General features: G+C 42.5%; 2 pseudogenes; both read right to left on the bottom strand.

Annotated features, from left to right (window-relative positions):
* Positions 1-4,352: 4,352 nt before the first annotated feature.
* Positions 4,353-5,342, bottom strand: LOC148830150 (olfactory receptor 52Z1-like; annotated as a pseudogene).
* Positions 5,343-9,488: 4,146 nt separating this feature from the next.
* On the bottom strand, positions 9,489-10,473 carry LOC148830149 (olfactory receptor 52E8-like; annotated as a pseudogene).
* Positions 10,474-12,173: the final 1,700 nt, after the last annotated feature.

Below are 12,173 nucleotides of genomic sequence, written 5' to 3'. Positions count from 1 at the left end.
CACAGCCCGAGTCCCAGTCAAAACGGCGGCCCTTGTCGGTGAGGCGGTGCAGCGGGGCAGCGATGCTGGCAAAGTCCCGGACGAACCTCCGGTAGTATGAGGCCAACCCCAGAAAGCTGCGCAGCTCCGCGACGGTGCGTGGAGTCGGCCAGCCCCTCACTGCGGCGACCTTACCTGGGTCCGTAGCCACCCCTCGCGGTCCAACAACATGTCCCAGGAAGTTCACCTCCCGCCGCAGGAGCTCGCACTTGCGGGGGTTGAGCCTCAGGCCAGCACGGCGGATGCAGGCCAGCACCGCCTGGAGGTTTGTCAAGGCCTGGTCGAAGCCCCGGGCATGAACCAGCAGATCGTCCAGGTACAGCACACACTGGTTCCGCGGGACAGATGCCAGCACCCTCTCCATCAGCCTCTCGAACGTCGCCGGGGCATTGCACAGGCCAAAAGGCATGACAGTAAACTGCCAGAGGCCCTGGCCGATGGAAAAGGCCGTCTTCGGGCGAGCATCGGGAGCAAGCGGTACCTGCCAGTAGCCGCAGCGGAGGTCCAGGGAGCTGAACCAGGTCGACCCGGTGATGTAGTCCAGGGCGTCATCTATCCTCGGCAGGGGGTAGGAATCTTTCCGGGTGACCTCGTTCAGCTTGCGATAGTTGACGCAGAACCTCCACGAGCCGTCTTTTTTTTTTACCAGTACGGCTGGCGCCGACCACGGGCTCGCGGAGGGCTCAATCACCCCCGCTGCGGCCATCTCCCAGATCTTTTCCTCGGCGGCGGTCCGCTTGGCATGAATCATGCATCCCGGTGGGATGCGGATGGGCCGAGCGTCGCCGGTGTTGATCTCGTGTTGGACCAGGGCAGTGCGGGTGCAGTCCTCATCTCTCGCCGCAAAGAGGTCTTCGTTCTGGGCGAGTAGCTCCTGGAGCCGCTGCCGCTGGTCCTGATCGAGGCCCTCGCAGCTCCGCTGGTAGAGGTCCTCCACGGCGCACCTCGCTTCCACGCAACGCTCGGCCCCCGCTGCCGCCGCCTGACTCGGGAGCAGGATCCGGCACGCTCGCTCCCCGGCTCACAGGCCTGGTCTGCCCCGGCGACTGCCGCCGCCGCCGCCGCCGCCGCCACTGCCTCTTCTTCTCCCGGCTCCGGCAAGCCCGCGTCCCTCGGCCTTCGCCGGGCCTGCCCTCCACCAGGTGAAGTCGCTCCCCCTGCCACACCAACTCCTGCCGGCTCAAGTCCAAACTGGCCCCCACTCGCTGCAGTACGTCCAGCCCCAGAATGCAGTCCTCTTTGATGGGTGCGAGGTAGCAGGGGTGGCGCACCGTCGCTGCACCTAGACGGAAGGCAAGCACCTGTTTCCCCCGGACTGCAGCGAGCTGTCCCGTCACGGTCCTTAGCTGCAGGCTGGAGGCCTCCCATCCTGGGGGGTTGGTGCCCTCGGTGTCGGGGCCGGAGTAGGGTTACCGATGAACCGGTGTCGAGTAGGGCCAGGCAGGGTTGGTCCTCGATTTTGCAGTGGAGGTACAGGCCCCGGCTACAGCCGACTCGTCCCACGGTGGCGTGAGGGGCGCCGGTCTTAACAGCGCTCTCCGGAGCGGGGGTTGAGGTGTTCGAGGGGCGGCCTTCCCCACGCTGAGCTGCCCCGTTCCCGTTTCCCGACGCCGATCGAGGAGTGCGAGGTTCGGGTGCCCGGCAGAACCGGGCTCGGTGTCCCCTCTTCCCGCAGCGGTTGCAAATCAGCGTGCGGGGCTGTTCCGCTGCCCGGGCTGGCTCCTCTTCCCCCTCGCTGGATCCCTCCGTCGCCGTCTCGGTCAGCCGGCAGGGTGCACTGCGTCTGCTGGCGCTTCCAGTCACCCCGAACACCGCCTCAGCCCGTGTAGCAAGGGCCAAGGCCTGCTCCAGCGATGTTGGCGCGGCCAGCTGCACGTGGCGCCGCAGCTCCTCGGGTGAGAGGGCCTTGAGAAAGGCCTGGAGAGCCATCTCCCGCTGCGCCTCCCGGGGGAAAGTTGGGTATCCACGGCGGGCGAGGAACGCGACATCAGCGGCAACCGGGCCCAGTCGCTCTCCTGGTTGGCGCCGCCGCAGGGCCAGCCTCTCTCGCATCAAGTCCGGCGCCTCCTCCACACCGAAGCGCAGCTGGAGAGCCGTTGCCAGCGCCGAGTATTCGCCTCTGTCCCCCTCCGGGACGTCCAGGAGCGCCTGGCAGGCCGCTCCTTCCAGCGCCGCCGCCAGGTGGCCGACCATCTCCGCCTGGCTCCAGCCATTCGTCCGGGCCACGAGCCGGAACTGCGCCTCGTAGATTTCCCACGGCGCTTCCCCATTGTAGCGACCTGGTCTCACCCGCGCCGATGGGTGTGGGAATCGCGGATCGGCTCCGGCAGGGAGAGTATCCTCTATCTGGGGTGCTCGCTGACCAGGAGTAGTGGCTGGTCGCCCCAATTCTACCGGCGGGACCACTATTGAATAGCCCTGGTAAGGGCTGTGGCCACCTGTCGCACCCAGGAGTTGCTCAGGCTCCCTATGTGCGCTGCCGATGGGTTCTGCGTCTGTCAGCGTCAGCCGGCGCTTAACAGAGTCGGGTACTGTCTGCCACGAGTTGTCCATTCTGCCCGCTTCTGACACCAATGTAACGTTTGCAGGTTCTTTTCAGAACAAGGACGAGTGGAGACGCAATTAACAAACAAGCATTAGCTTTATTCGTTTTAAACCACACAAAACCAAACACAGGATCTACACACACATGAGGAGACTGACGGAACACGTACACATATTTAGGGTGGTAATTACCTAAACACACACTACACTTTTACAGGACTACACAGGGCACTAGAATTACTAGGACATTATTTACACAGGTAGGGTCAGCCGCTGGTCATCGTGCTGACCCTCGTACTCTCCCCGGCTACCACTCCCAGCATGCCCGGCGGTACTACGAGCGCCTAGGGGCGCTTCCTCCTCACCACCAGGCGAGGGCGTTACATTATATTTACTGTATTTGACATACTGTATGCTATTGTGAGTGGCACATTGGCACAGTGGTTAGCATTGTTGCCTTGCAGTGCTGAGTCGCTGTGTTCAAATCTGGATCTGGGGTGTTATCTGGAAGGAGTTTGTATGTTCTCCCCAGGTTCCTGTGGGTTTCCTCTGGGGGGGTTCGGCTTCCACCCACAGTCCAAAAACATACTGTTGGGTGAATTGGTTTCTGGGAAGACTGGTGCTGGTATGAGTGTGTGCATATCCATGTTTGTGTCTTGTGTGTCTGCCCAGAGGTGGACTGGCATCTCATCCAGGATGTATCTGTCAGAGTTTTCACGCACTCGCCACCACAGTCCAACGCACTCATCTGAGCTTCACCTTTTGCTTCTTGTTTGTCTCAGTACTTGTAACTACAGAGTCGGGGGTAGTTAATGGAGAAGGTGATGTCTAGAAATGGAAGATTAGTGGAAAAAATCTTAATATTTGTGACACATTTCCATTTCAATGGATTTTTACTCTTAATTCAGTTGCATTCCAGCAGAGATATTGCATGAGAGCTCATTGAATGGAAGACCTGCGGTCCCGGATACAACGATTGTCCACAGGAGAAGATGGCAGAAGCGCGCCGGGTCCCTTGTGCAGTTCAGGAGACACTGTTTTCAAGTGGCAGTGTCTGTTCTCTCCCATGTGCAGTCACTTAATAACCCACCATTAACAACTGACCCAAACATATCACCCTGGATACTTAATTAAGAAGTCAGCATACTGTATAATATATGTGTTTTTACTCAGTCATTGAACTGCAAAAGAAGAAACAGGATAATGATACACATGTTAAATTATCCTGCTTCCCGGAAACTGCAAATTTAATTTAAAAAACAATACACATTGTAAACAAACTACATGTAAGGGATCATTTATTGATGTTATTTAAAATGGATTTTTATAGTTTTGAAGTCGCATGCCAGCAAGGATTCTTTGATGTCACGGCCGAAAGACAAGAACATGAAAGAAAGTTTATGAAAACTAGAATGGGAAAAGATAGACATAAACTAGACAGCATTACAAAGATATTCTGCTTGAAACAACAGATTTAAATGAAAACAGTCTAGAAGACATTGAACTAAATGAATCAATAAGTTAATTGTAAAAATATGAAGATAAAAAAGGCAGTTTATTCATACCTGTACAATAATGGTATTACATTATACAATATTTAGTTCCACCAAAATAGAACAATAAATGACAAAAGGGACAGAACAGATTTCCCAGCTCATTTTTAAATATACAGTATACAAAGTCTGAAGAGCCAAGGTGTCATCACTGTACCACAACCAACTAGCAAGTTATGGACTCTAATTCTTTTTTTAAATTTTACAAAACTGTTTTTACTTCATACTTGAAATACAAACGGGTTTCTGCTTATTTCACATAGATTCTCCAATATAATTTGTTTTTCTTCTATAGAACATTTTCATGGTCCTTTGTCTTATCTCCTGTAATTTAACTCCATAGATGATAGGATTTAAAAGAGGAGGAAGTAGAACCGGATTTATTGACATCATAATACGAACCACATGGGGTATATTACTAAGTTCAAAACGATGTTGAAGAACTTCAAAAAACGTGGCAATGCTGTAGTTTGTGAAGCTCAGTAAATGAGGGGTACAGGTCTGTAGAGCTTTAGCACGAGCTTCCTTTGTAGATCTCAGACACACTGCCAGGATTCTGACATAAGAGTAGAAGATCACAGTGACTGGAACACCCATCAGAAGTCCCGTGACCAGGAGACCAAAAATATTATTAACAGACACATCTGAACATGCCAGCCTGACAACTGACCAGTTATCACAGTACACTTTTTCTATTATAAACCCACAGAGAGGCAACCGAACCGTTAGAACAAGATGTATCAACATAATAAAAATGGGGTACATATATACAAACACTATAAGCTGAGTCACTACTGATGGGGTCATAATGCAATTATACCTCAATGGATGACATATGGACACATATCGATCGTATGCCATCAGGGCCAAAATCGAATATTCAAATGATGCACATGTATGTATGAAAAATATCTGAGTCAAGCAGCCAGTTCTAGATATGGAGGGTGTTTCTGACAAGAGGTTAGCCAAGATAATAGGATAAAATGCTGTGCTACCATACACCCCATTCAGGGACAAGTTACAAATAAATATGTACATGGGTTCATGGAGTTTTCTTTCTTTAGAAATGGTTGTTATAAGAACTGTATTTACAAAGACAATCAAAATATAAGTCAACAAGGTTAACGTGAAATAAAAATACTTAATATTGCCTTTGGCTTCATAAGCAGTGAAAAGGAATACTGTCACAGGGGTTGAATTCTGCATGGTGTCTTCTTGATTTTCTGAAATCACATTGGAAACAAATTATTAAATATTTATGAGTTGTTTTATTATTATTTTTATAAGCAATTATCTTTAAAAAAACATAAAGAGTATAAAAGATTCCAGTACCTTCACTGTAGAGTTTTTATTCCATATGAGGGTTCCTTCACTAAAAAAAACTATTTCTTTCTTCCATTTAAAAGCATGCTTTCTGAAAAACAAACCACGAATGTAGTGTAGTTATGAGTGTTTACATTTTAAATCATTTTTAAGCAAAGAGCATACTTTGATATGCATTGCATACTGTATTGTATTTAACAAAACACAGTCAAAGGTTATTATCTCTCTGAAACAAGGTAGTGAAAAGAGATGGATAAATATATTTCAGATATTGGTTGTCAAGTCACAGTTTTAATATGCATGTACAGTAGACACTTGTTTCTTATAGCTAGAGTGTGAGGCATACAATAATGCTACTATTTTATTTACTAATAAGAGTTATTTTTTGTTACACACAACAAATACTCATTTTAACCTGTTTGAATCACTAAGAATGTTGATATGGTTTATACAGTAGACTGGTTTCCTTTGTTATGGTATGTTGTAGCACTGGACTCAGATTACAGAGGCATCAGTGAGAGTTGCATCACTACTCCATTTAGTGCTGCTCTCCCCTCAGGCATTGTTGGAACAGCTACTGTACTTATCAAATAACTCATAGCTCTAACAGGGAGGCATATTGGAGGAGCATGTGTTGAGTCCTCATTCTCTCCATGCAGTACAGCAGTTGTAGCCTTAAGCCATTTCTTGCAACAGCTGGGGCTTCCTATGTGGAGGGCTTGGAATTTGATTAAGCGAGTTATTCATTGTTTACTGGGAAAAACACTCTCTTCAATGATCATCTCTGAGAAGCAAGCCAAAGGAGCAGACAAAGACAAAGTTGTGAGAGAGGACTTCTCAGTGTTGTTATGCAGGTAATCGTGTTAAGGTGCTGAAGTTCCTTCTGTCGGAGTGCTTTCACATCCCTGTTCTGAGTACAGGCAGCTATGTCTCTAAATCAGTCTTGTTCATTTTCAGTGTTTATCACAGCTGATAATTCTAATTAGCAACATCATTTTAATGTAATAATTTAATTTAAATGATTGAAGCTAAAACATTCAAAAGCATGTAAATGTTTCATATATTCTAATATATTTTAGAACTATGACAATAAACATTTTCTTAGTTTAGGAGCTGTTCTCCTGGTTATGAGATTTTTTTACAGCTTTAATGAATAAGACCCTATAATAGAGAAATATACAAAATATGATATGAAGATGGGATACTAACTAATTCTGTAACAAAATTCCCAGTGATGCCCTAGAGATGTACTGAACAGAAATGTAAAACCCTTGGATTACTCTTGTAGTCCTCTTAATATTTTGTAACAAGAAGCCTGCTGAAATAATATAAATTACTGCATTGTTTTATATTGTGCTTTGTTTCAAACACAAAATTAAGGATTAGCTATCTTAAACATTTCATTTTAAGTTTTTTATGAAAAATATAATAATAATAATAATAATAAGCTATCTATTACCATATTAAATTATTTAATAACTATTTCATATTCAACACTATTCGACAACTGTTGTCATACATACCTCAGAACTCTCTTTGTCCGTGGCTCAGGGAGGGTCTGTAGTAATGGAGAATACACTGACTTCTGTGCTTTATGCTGTATCCTTGCCCTTAGGGAACTGATGGGTTTGTTCTAGTCTAATGATTCCCATGTGAATGTGTAAAGATGTTAATTGGAGTTTATTCCAACCATTTCAGGTGCAGGCATTCAAAATTAAAAAAAAAATGTTGCAGTTGCAAGTGGGCTGTGTCTTTGGACTGTTATATTAATATATACAATATACTGATAGTGAACATGCTCTAGAATTGACAGGATAGTATACTAAACTATTGTGATTCTATGGTAAAGTGTGCACAGTACAGTAAATGCACCTTAAAACCTTGATCTTTGTGGAGACATATCATGGTAATTTTATTAGATTATCTTTTTAATATACTCAAAGCTATACTGTTGGTGGTATTTCCGCACACTTGCCTTTTAATTCTATTGAAATATCACTTCTAATGGCTAATTCATGCAATAGGGTTTATACTGAGAAAAGCACTGTTAGTCTGCCTGCAGCTGAGCTGAGAATTCCACTTGGGGAAGAAAAAGTGGAAACAGTGGCTGATTGTATTGAAAGACATGCATATCATTGTATTTCATTGTATTTCTAAAATATTTAATATATATATATTTTATATATATTATATATAATATAAATATATGGGCCTGCCCATGAAGACAAGGCTAAGAGGATCGCCCTTGTCTCCATGAGGAATGAGTTAGGGGTGCTGAGCAGACAAGATCTTCTCTTGTATCGACAGGATAAAAATGGACAAGTAATAATAGGTTTATTCCAGGCTGAAAAGAGAAGAAAGAAAACACTACGTTTCAGCCGTGGAGCCTTCTTCAGGTGTGTGGCTTCAGGCTTCTTCACACCTGAAGAAGGCTCCACGGCCGAAATGTAGTGTTTTCTTTCTTCTCTTTTCAGCCTGGAATAAACCTATTGTTCCTTTGCAACCTACGCATGCTGACGCAGCTACCCATTGAGCTACTATAATAAAAATGGGGTACATATATACAAACACTATAAGCTGAGTCACTACTGATGGGGTCATAATGTACAGTAATTATACCTCAGTGGATGTCATATGGACACATATCGATCGTACGCCATTAGGACCAAAACTGAATATTCAAATGATCCATATGTGAATATAAAAAATATCTGAGTCAAGCAGCCAGTTCTAGATATGGAGGGGGTTTCTGACAAAAGGTTAGCTAAGATATTGGGATAAAATGCTGTGCTACCATATACCCCATTCAGGGACAAGTTACAAATAAATATGTACAGGGGTTCATGGAGTTTTCTTTCTCTAGAAATTGTTGTTATAAGAACTGTATTTACAAAGACAATCAAAATATAAGTCAACAAGGTTAACGTGAAATCCAAATACTTAATGTTGCCTTTGACAAGATCTTGTTGGGTAGGAGAGTGGACTAACCCTTATCTGAAGGTCTGTTTAGGATCACCTTTTATGGTATTAGAGACTGTCGGGAGATTATGGGAAACAGAGATCTAGATTTCATACATGGATTGAAACCAGCTCCATGTGAGCAGTTGTACGTACATACAAATAAATAATGTTGATTGACACAAATGCATTGCTACAATTTGAAAAAAAATATTTGTTATCATTTTTATTTAACATCCTGTTATACAATAATAATCATACATTAAATATACAATAAAACATGAAAGAATGACACTGTTCATAAAAATTTCAAGCGTTAAACCAAGTTCCTGGTCATGCCACTCTGGATTTGTACAATATGCCTCCTTGAAAGTGTCCCCAAAATTCACCTGGAAGAGCAGTTTCTTACTTTCCCTCCTGATCAGCTTTGTAATGAGGCTGTTGTGCATTACCAAGATGCATGCTGCACTACACTGTGGGTCAGTGGATGGGTTCCCTCCCATATTTAAAACATTGGGATAACATGGGATAAAAAATGTTATATAAATGTAAGTAAATAGTATAATTCCAAAGCCTATTTAGTCAATATCCTGTTTAGGTGGTGCAGTACTGAAAGCTGGACTCTTTGATTGAAACACAACAATGTAAAAAGCAGGCATCACTGTCATTGTGGCTGCCCTAGTACTTACCAATCAATAAGCACCTACAGTAACAAAACCTTTGCCAGTCAGCATTATTGCAATTTGAATATCTCCTTTCAGAGATTCAAGCTTTTTTCCAGTGTCTTGGCTTCAAGAACACAATAAGAATATAGTTATTTAGTAGGAGTGAGCTGTGCTTTAGTGTTGGATGTAGTGTGTTCCCTCTGTTTATAAAATACTTTAGAATCATTATAAAAGGATGATGTTATATGTAGACAAGGAATAAAAAGAATTATTAAGAAAGTTAACATCAAATGGACACAACACAGGTATGTAAGACAGGCCTAAGGTTTGCTGTTCAAACATTTCTCTAGCACAAACATGTAAAAAATCTGAAGGGTAAAAGTTTCCCCACTGTATTTTTGTATTTTTAAGTATTTGAAAGACTCGTGATTTTCTCTTTATTTCTCACAGAAACTTCAACTGAATTGTTTTTTCTTCTAAATAGAATTTTAATGGTTGCTTTTCTTATCTCTTGTAATTTAACTCCATAGATAATGGGGTTTAAAATAGGAGGGAAAAAAACACAATCTATAGATGCTAAAACTCTCAAAATATAGGGCACATTTATTAAATCAACACGGTGTTGAAGAACTTCAAAAAATGTGGCAATGCAGTAATTTGTGAAGCTCAGTAAATGAGGGGTGCAGGTCTGTAGAGCTTTAGCACGAGCTTCCTTTGTAGATCTCAGACACACTGCCAGGATTCTGACATAAGAGTAGATGATGACAGTTACCGGAAGACACATAACAGTAACTGTGACGACGTAACCAAAGGCACTGTTTACAGACACATCTGAGCATGACAGCCTGACAACTGACCAGTTATCACAGTACACTTTTTCTATTATAAACCCACAGAGAGGCAACCGAATGGTTAGAATTAAATGTATAAGTATAATACAAATGGGATACATATATACAAACATTAAAAGCTGAGTCACTTTTAATGGGGTTATAATGCTGTTGTATCTCAATGGAAGACATATAGACACATATCGGTCATACGCCATCAGAGCCAAAACTGAATATTCAAAGGATGCATAAGTGTGCATGAAAAATACCTGAGTTAAGCAGCCAGTTCTAGATATGGAGGGGGTTTCTGACAAGAGATTTGCTAAACAGTTAGGATAAAATGCTGTGCTTCCATATACCCCATTCAAGGTCAAGTTACAAATAAATATGTACATGGGCTCATGGAGCCTTTTCTCCCTCACAATTACTGTTATAATAACAGTATTTGAAATGATAATTAAAAGATAGCTGAATAGGGTTGCAGCAAAATACAAATACCTAATACTGCCATTAGCTTCATAACTATTAAAAAGAAACAGTCACTGGGGTTGAATTCTTCATTGTTGATGTATTCTGTAATTTCTTGTGGCACCTGGAAAACAATTTACAAAACATTTGTGTTTATATTGCTTTTTAACTATCCATATTAGCATGTACTGTATTTGTAATACAACTGTAAGTGAAAGAATATGATACATGCATTATTGTAAAATAATATATATGGTCAATAGGAGTTTATTTCTATAAAATGTCAAGGTAAATTGTTTTTTGACTATTACAGCACATTTAAATACCCACTTTACTTTTAAAGTATTTACAGGATACTTTGTGTTGTTAATATTTAACATATTGATCAATTGATATGCATGTCTTGCATATTTTAGTTTACCAAAAACAGCACAGTGTAATTGTCAGGATGCAACAAAAGGAGAAAGCAGACTGATAAATCAATTTGTTATATACTATTCAGTATGTCTTAATGTAACTGTTTTTTTCTTTTCTATTACAGTTCACTAGTGAGGCATATTTTTTTATCTGCGTAAAATACGCAATACACGGCACAACAATTTGAGTGGTTGCAAGATTCTTATTGTTGGTAGCTCAGCCAGTGAAAGAGCTCTCTCAAACTTCACAATGGGCTCTAGGGCCTATATAATCCTGTTTCAAGGTCATGTCACTACCAAAGTGTGACTGAGATTCTTCAAGCTGCAGGACCCAATGAGCAGAGCATTGTCATTGTGAAAAGGGGCAACTTTTAGATGTTCGTGAAACAATGACTTGTGAAACTTGTTAGGAACCCACTGGGATGAAATGACACCAGTGAGACAGGCATCACTCTTCCAAGCATCACCAATTCTTATATCAGGAACTGTGGGGTCAGCAACATGTCAAATACCATATGACTCTGACAGGGAAGCACATTGGAGGAAGTCACGTTGGTCTTCATTCTCTCCATGCATTAAAGGCATTTCAACCTATTTCCAATTTCACTGTGTAAACCTCTCAGGTTAGGAATGATCACCTCAGAGTAAGAAGTGAAAGAGCTTGAAAAAAAGGCAAAGTCCTGACTCTAATGTTATTTGGTCATATCATGGTGTTGGAGTTCTGCCTGCATGTCTTCATAGCCCTACTGCAGGCATCTGTGTCTCTGAATGAAGCAGTATGTTTTCATTCTGATCACATTTACTTCTGTATGGCTTTCTGATTAGCAAAACCACAGGTTGTTTTAAAATACTGTAATGCAAAGCTTGCAGAGAACATTTAATATTCTTAACCACAGCGATGAAGAAAAATAAAAGACAAACTTCCTTGCTTAGATCCAGCTCTGTTATGGTTATGCGGTTTCACTGCCTAAATCATAAGAGTCTTTAACAGAATAGGAAACATGACATCAATTTGCATTACTAATTATCACCCGGTGGAGCTGAATTGAATGGACATTAAAATTCTGACAAATTTGGATATTGATATTCTGAATTTTGCTAATATTCTGCAACATGAAGTATGCAAGATACAATAATTCCAAATTAAAGTATTCCAATTCATTTGGAAAGCCAAAAAATAACTTTAATAAGGAATTAATTATTTGTCATATAAGTAATTATACACATAGACAATAAATTACAATATGGCTGTTTTAACATCTTCTATAATTTACCAATAATACCATTACTGATTGCTGTTGTCATACATACCTGAAAATGTCAGTCATGCACAGTGACTCAGAATGGGCCTAAAGAAAATGCTACCTTCTTCTCTGT

The sequence above is a fragment of the Atractosteus spatula genome, chromosome 7, assembly GCF_055471065.1.
Source record: "Atractosteus spatula isolate fAtrSpa1 chromosome 7, fAtrSpa1.hap1, whole genome shotgun sequence".
Taxonomy (NCBI): domain Eukaryota; kingdom Metazoa; phylum Chordata; class Actinopteri; order Semionotiformes; family Lepisosteidae; genus Atractosteus; species Atractosteus spatula.
Note: the sequence above shows the minus strand (reverse complement) of the source record. Positions and strands in the feature narration are given on the sequence as shown.